Raw genomic sequence first — 7,500 nt, 5'->3', positions numbered from 1 at the left:
AGCTGGGATAGGCTCCAGCAGACCCCCGTGACCCTGACCTCGGGACTAAGCGGGTATGGAAAATGAATGAATGAATATATATATATATATATATATATATATATATACATATATATATATATATATATATATATATATATGTATATTCTCTAACTCCAGTGTGTTAGTATGAAAACTTTTGCCAGTTAGGAAACAATGATGTGTACGTTAAAGTAAAGTAAGCAAGCAAAAAAATAATGGTGTTTTTGTTAAAGGGACAAACAGACAACACAAATGAATACAAAACTCACTGCTCAGTGAATTTTAAGTAAAAGGAAAGACACAAAAAACAACCACTATGGGCCAGTCCTCAGTAAAAAAAAAAAAAGAGAGAGAGAAAAAAAAAGAAAAAGGATAGACAGTAATTGAAAGAAGTGGCTTTTCATAATCCCCACGCAGCCTAAGGTGCATACCTGAGGTAACTATTATAGAACATAATTCTTTGTTTGTCATTCGCTGAAAGGTTTCACAACCATCGTCCAGTTTGTCAAGAGTGAGAAAATCCTAGAAAAATGAAAATCTGTCTGTGGCAACAGTGACACACTGAGTGTTTCTGGTGTCATTCATCCCCGTGATTTACTGAGCTATCACAGGAATGGCTTTGTGTTTATGTATGACATAAAATAAAGTTGACATTCTGGAAAATGAACCACTGACTCCCTGCAAAGAATCCTTGACTGGACCTAACATTTGTCAGGATTGTTTGTTTGTTCACATGACAAATAGAGAGTTTACTCAGAAATAAATAGTAATACATTTTCTGTCAATATTTTTTGACAAAAAAATACAAAGTTTGGGTGCCTGTAAACATGCATTTTTAAATTCATTGATAAGATTAACTTTAACAACCATCAATTTATAGAGAATAAACGTATACACCTATTACATATCTAGGAGTAAAATGCTTTAATGCAACAAAAAATAGAGATTTTTTTTATCATTTCAGATGCTGAAATTGATGAAGTCATAGAATAAAAGGATTTATATATTTTTGTTTTTATTGCCTTATTTCTTTTAATTAATATAATATATATTTTTTTATTTTTGTAATCTTTTGCACTATACAGTTGATTGTGAACGCTTGAAAAAAATAAAACACACACAAAAATAAATCACACAACATTCTGGTCTCATGAAACTAATGAAATCTTGCAGCTGTTTGTTTTTTTATATATTAATTTGAAATAATATTACTAAAGGGCCAAATGCTTTTATTGCTGCCATAAAAAACAGCTAATTATTTCTCAGCCTCTCACTTGATTTGTGTACTTGGTGCAGGAGTTAGTGTTAACACATTTTTTTTCTCTCCCTAATCCAAAAGTCAAGATTTCAAGATTTTTGCTGCGGGGCAAATTTCACGTCTTGGCAGAATATTTCTAAAAAGGTGCAGCTTGTGAAACACTGCGGTTCATGTAGCGTGTGCATGGTAACTGCCTGTGTATGCCCGTTGCAAACATAAACACTATGGAGCATTGGTTCCTAGTAAAAGACGCTGATTTATTAGTACATGACTTAAAGATGGAGTCACCTGCCATTCAAACGGCAACGCTGTCTCACTGTTCCACTGAAGAACAGGTGAAAGAAGAGCCGAGTCCCATTCTCTCACTCCACAGCTGACTCGCCCCAAGTCAAGCACCATGAAAAAATAGTTGTCGCTCTGCTGTCATATCATTCTGCACATCATAATAAATCCTTTGTTTTGAGCTCAGCAGTAGCATCCATGAGCCGGTTCCAGGGGAACCATCACACACCTGTTTGTCCAGGTGTCCTACCTGTGTGCTTACTGGACGGAATTGTAATTGAAAAGGCAAAATACTTGTTCCGCAATCCAATAGCGCAAGAGCACACAGTGGAACTGCATGACAATTTTTATAGATTGTATTTTCTGTCTTGAATGTCAGAAGAGTTTCTTCACAACTCCGTTTGACAGTGTACACCTTGTTTTAATTTTCTTTTTCCAAATCTAAAAGGCAGAATCCTGGTCAATCAAGAAAAAACATATCTTGGAGCTAGATGAAAAATATATTGGGTCAATATTGTATTTTACATCACCATCCCATGGAGAGCCATGATGCTCCTGCTAAGCAGCAGCAACACTGTGCAGTCTAAGTCGAAAGATATGCAATGATGGAAAAAAGTTTTTGGACACCTCATGCGTTTGTGACGCACTGTGTTACGCTAAGAGTCAGTCTGAGGTCTCCAAGTGCAGTTTATGTTAGTGCAGTCACCAACATTTACCCACATGCTGCCTGTGCACTGTTCCGTCCAGCTCAGGATGTTTCAGCAAGATGACGTCCCTTGCAGCACCTCCAGAGTAAAAGAATAGAAGGACCATAAGAATTTAGTTTCTGATCATTTCCTTGAAACAATACAACATTTATCAATAGTTTTCCCTTCTTTATTCATGGGCTCCCAATATGTAGAATAGAAGCCTTTAATAATCCCAAAATATGCATAATTACAGGTACAATACAGTTCAAAAGAAAAAATAAATAAGATAAAAATATTTATAGACTAAGAAACTGAAAAAATGAAAGTTTTCTTTTCTCCTTTTTGTTTATTTGCTATCTAATCATTTGAATTTTTGGATCATATTTGAGGGTGACTCAGCAGTACAGAGGTTAGCGCTGTCGCCTCACAAGAAGAAGGTCGTAGGTTTGATTCCGACGAAGTGGGAACTCTAAATTGACTCTGTGTGTGTGAGTGTGTGTGTGTGTGTGTGTGTGTGCGTGTGTGTGTTTAAATGGTTGTATGTCTTTGTTTGTCTCTCTATGTGGTGATGAACTGGCAGCTCGTCCACGGTGTCACCCTGCCTTTGCCTTTGCCCCTTGACAGCTGGCAGGGGCTCCAGCAGACCCCCACCACCCTGCCTACAGGAGGAAGCGATTATAGAAAATGGATGGATGGATGGATGGATTAAATATGAGGCTGCTATATAATGACCTTTTCAGTTGTCGGTTTGATATAACAAGAAGCTAAACATGTTGGGTTGGGAGTGGCTAGAGTGGTAGCACCTACTAAACTCTTTAAACTGTTCCAAACCTTTTGTTTTATTTTTAATCAAATCAAGAAATTTAGTTGGAAGACAGATTTTTTATTGGCCAGAATCAGATTTTTGGCAGACCCAGTTTATCCCTCAATGCTGATTGTGAATTTAAAACATACTATTCCGCAAATACACAGTTCATTGATTTAGAATAGAGTGCAACTGGGCGTAAAAGGAAGTAAGCGGGGGGGAAAAAACATCTTTAAAAGAAATTAATTTTAATTACAATGTTACCTTTTGTCACATCCTTGTTCTGTCTCAATTGAACGTATGTTCTTCCATTTCTATTTCAATTCTTTTGTCTCCAAATCAGGGATGTCTGGCCAGCGGAATGTGGAGACTCTACAGTGGCTTCTCTTTCTGACGCACCTCTCTGGCAAACAGCCGCATGGTGAGTGCTCAGCGTTGCGTGACAGAAGAATGTGGTTAAGAGAAGTGTGGTGTTTGAAGCGAGCGTGGCAGCAAGTTGTGCGGATGACTTTTGCTTCCTTAAACACCACTAAAGCAAGAGGAAGCATTGAGACATTTCTAGTGCTGTGTAAACAGAGTGTGAACCCAGGACATGCAAACCACTGTTTGAGGTGAATGTGATTCCAAACAGTTTGGGGAGTGCCTAACCCTGTCAGGCACTACTTCACAACCAGCCCTGCAGTCTCCACAGCCGTGCACGTGACTTTTTCAAAGGATGTTTGATGTTTGAAATGATGCACCAACAGCAGATGTTGCTCTTTGTGTGTCAACTGTAAGCTTTTCTGTTTACTTTGACCTGTGTCTCAGTGTCTCCCAATCTTTTTTTTTTTTTTTTTTTTTTTAATAAACTCTTAGCGTCATAAAATTAGATGAATCATCTTTAAATGAGTAATGTTTTAAAATCATCTTAAGGATTTTCTGAATTTTCAGGTGGAATTTTCCAATTCCTGATGCACCAACGAAGGATCCGCTCCAGGAATGTGATGGTGATGGTGATGATAATGACGATGTGGAGATACCGCTGAATTGCTACACACTGTTAACAGGCTGGAACTAGAGCTAGACTTTGTCAGTCGGTTGGCCTGAAGCAGTTCTCAAACTTTCTCTGTCACGCCCCACCTTGGAGGAAGACAATTTTTCATGCCCCCACGCCCCCACCCCCACATTTGGGGCTAGAAGCCCCAAATTTGACGTGGCTGTGTCTTTAGGGATCCCGACGAACCTGCAAGTGGCCCCATGTGTCTATGGCAAAGTTGACTTTTGACCCCATAGACTTGCATGGCGTGAGGGTTGACGGTTTGTGTTCACGCAGTTCATCCATCAGCATTAATGTAATCACTGCACATTCATTTCTCACTTGAGACAGAAGAGTCAGCTGTTGGCACCCCAGCACCAACCTTGGACTGTAAACACCCGCTGCTTTGTTTATGGTAAAATAATTATCCCTTTGACAGTTTGTAATACTTTTCTGGGTGGGTTACAAACTATGAGGAAAAGTCATTGCACTGTGTTGTAACAAATTAACAAATTGGAAAAAGAGTGTGTATGCAATACTTTGGACACAAAAAGGAGTTGGTGAATATGAAATTACAGGTTATGAAACGTGCATTTCCTATTTTAACTAAATAAGTCTATGTTCTGAAAAGTTGGAGCTCAGACCTCGCTGGCGAATGCCAGTTCTGCTCTGCAGTTTTTGTTTTTTTCTTTAATTTGCTGAGAAGTTTTTTTGTTTTTTTTTAACATGCACTGCTGCTATGTGACACGCCCTGCAGAGGACAGAGAGTCGTCTCTGGGGCGGGGCACATTAAAACAACAGCTTACTCTCTATTTTCCTCATAGCAGTTGAAACACGTTTGCCGTGTCTTGTTTTTCTAATCAGAAACGTTTTGCCTCTTATAGTCAAACGCAGGTCCAGTGAGATGTTCTATTCCGAGGAAACTTTCTCCTTCTTTAGAAAGTGTCCAACTGACTGACCACTGCGGCCGCTGGCGTGCCAGGGAGGTGTACGGTCCGTAGCGCTCGCTCTAGCCATGTGTACCGCTCCAACTTTAGTGCTCAAACGTGCGTGGGCACGGTGCGGATTTGGAGGGTGGATGTTTCTGTTGTGCCCAGAAGCAATTTTGAGTTCTGTATCTCATATGTGCATGCAGATGTGGGGTGTGTGCAGGCAAATTATGATAAATCATAGTTTGAGATGATTATTTTATTGTTATTTGTTCCAAATGCATGAAGCACACACAGGGGCCTACTTGTTATTTCTTGTTTTTTTTAGGCAACAATGAATGCTGAACAATATAAAACAAAAGTATGCCATAGATCACCAAAATATGCACGTTGTGTAATTGTTTTCTTGCTTCGTGTAATATGAATCTGTGAGTATTTGGCCACTGAAGAGGCTGTGAAGAGTGATTGGGTCAGCTCGAGCTTACATTTTCTTTTTGGCGAAAGTGTTTCTTAAGCAAAGAACAACTCTGGGAAACACATTTTTCTTCCACAAGCTTCTTAAGAAGGTTTGAGAGAAGCTCTTTAGGCTAAGAGCTTCTTAACTGATCTGGAGAACCCGGCCATTGTCTTTCAGCATCATGTAGTCCGATGTATTATATCCCATATCTTAATGCAGAAAAGAGAAGAAAAAAGATGATCTAACCCCAAGGCGGTATGTGATAGACTCAACTGAGAACCAACATTTAGCTGAATGAATGAATGTTTCCTGGGGGCTTCCAATCATCATTTGTCATTTAAGACTGAGAAACACAGAAACTCTCTGTTGAGTTATTCTGTATTGGCAAGTTTCTCACTCTGCTCCTTCGAGACAATCGATATCAGATATGAACAAAAGAAAACAACACATTCCCCCCTTTTATTTGGTGAGGATCAGTGCCAAAGCATTCTGTTGAACAGCTGCCAGCCTGAGCTTTATATTTGCAACAAACTAGGATGGAGGACTCTGTGATTCCAATCAATCAGCAACAACCACGCCACGCTCATCCATCATCATCATTTTCAAAATAAGGCAGTAATACTTGGCATGATGTCCTCTCGTAAAGTGCTCACAGTTTTCGTAATATGCAAATTAAGCCAAACTGGGAGATCTAATCAAATGATCTAAAACATACCCTCGCCAGACGCGTTCCTCAACCAATGGTTGTAGATGCTGCTGGAACTGTTGCAGGTTACCGCAAACCAAAAATATTACGTAATTGCTTTGTAACTGCAGTTTTACAGACCTGCTGATCAAAACGCGCCAACCACATATTAAACAGGAATTAATTTAAGGAGCCACCTCCAGTGAACTGTAAAAGAAACCAAAAAAAAAGGAGAGTGCAAAGAGTCTGATTTTTTTTTGTTCTCAACTTCCTTGAAGATATAATTCTGCCCATGCTTCCGGCTGCAGTGCATACACATGCATGCAATACACTTATGCCCCTAATGAAGGTTAACTAGCTAATAACATTTCTTGTTGTTTGCATAGTGTCACGTCACCCCTTGTAAAGCACGCATGTTTAGCCACCTTTGACTGACACACCAATCATGATCACCACTGCATATCTTCAACTTTCATGGCTAGATGCAATACAATTGTTTGCTGTAATATCCAAATCATTTATGATGCCCATAAAGATTGCTTTGCTGTTGTCATTGTCGGTAAATTACAATAGCGATATGACTCTTAGCCACTGTGTTGTACCGGAAGACATAATAATATGATCACAATAACCTCATATAGCAATAATTAAAAGAGTCCTCTGATGAACTTCTAATTTGTCCAGAGTGTATCCTGTAGCCTTCATCCAATGACAGCTGGGATAGGACCCAGCAAACACCCTCCACCCTGAGTGCAGGAGAAAGTGGGTGAAGAAAATGAATGAAAGCGATGATGTTACTGTTCGTAGTAATTAATAAAAACATATAAACATGTGGAAAAAGTAATTATTAGATTAGATTATAATTAATGAATATATTATAATTAATCTATTTAATTATTAATCATTATTAATATTATTTAAAAAAAAAAATGTAATCACTGTAATCAAACAAATCGTTTTTATCATTTTGCTTCCTAAATTCACATCTCTATATTATGTTGTAGCAAGTACAATTTATTGTAGTGCCAACTGGGACGCTGTGCACCGTTATTATATTTGGAATGAACAGCACAAACTATTCTATATCAATATATTCAAGACCACAACAACAACACCTGACTGGTAAACTCACCCCACCACCGGCAACAACAACAACGACACCCCTGTCAAACACGCAGTCCGATCCAGCCGGCCCGGCCCAGCTGCTCCGCCCCTCCCCGGTCCCGCCCAGCGGTGCCGCCCAGCGGCCCGACCCCACGGAGGAGACAGGCGGCGGAGGATCATATGACGGTAACAGTTTTTGACCGACACGAGCGTAGACACACACGGAGAGAGAGAGAGAGAGAGAGAGAGAGAGAG

The 7,500-nt window shown here is 39.5% G+C and overlaps 1 protein-coding gene across 1 annotated transcript in view; it reads left to right on the top strand.

The window, feature by feature from the left end:
* The first annotated feature begins 7,463 nt into the window (after positions 1-7,463).
* klf3 (Kruppel like factor 3 (basic)) overlaps positions 7,464-7,500 on the top strand; it is a 14,190-nt gene continuing 14,153 nt past the window's right edge. The window contains exon 1 of the mRNA XM_076030395.1: positions 7,464-7,500. This exon is cut by the window's right edge and continues 220 nt beyond it. The gene's annotated coding sequence lies outside the window, so the exon portion shown is untranslated.

Source organism: Nelusetta ayraudi, unplaced genomic scaffold (genome assembly GCF_046127955.1).
Source record: "Nelusetta ayraudi isolate G7.1 ecotype Tasmania unplaced genomic scaffold, CSIRO-AGI_Nayr_v1 ptg000004l, whole genome shotgun sequence".
Taxonomy (NCBI): domain Eukaryota; kingdom Metazoa; phylum Chordata; class Actinopteri; order Tetraodontiformes; family Monacanthidae; genus Nelusetta; species Nelusetta ayraudi.
The sequence above is the reverse complement of the archived record's forward strand: the minus strand, read 5'-3'. Positions and strand labels throughout refer to the sequence as shown.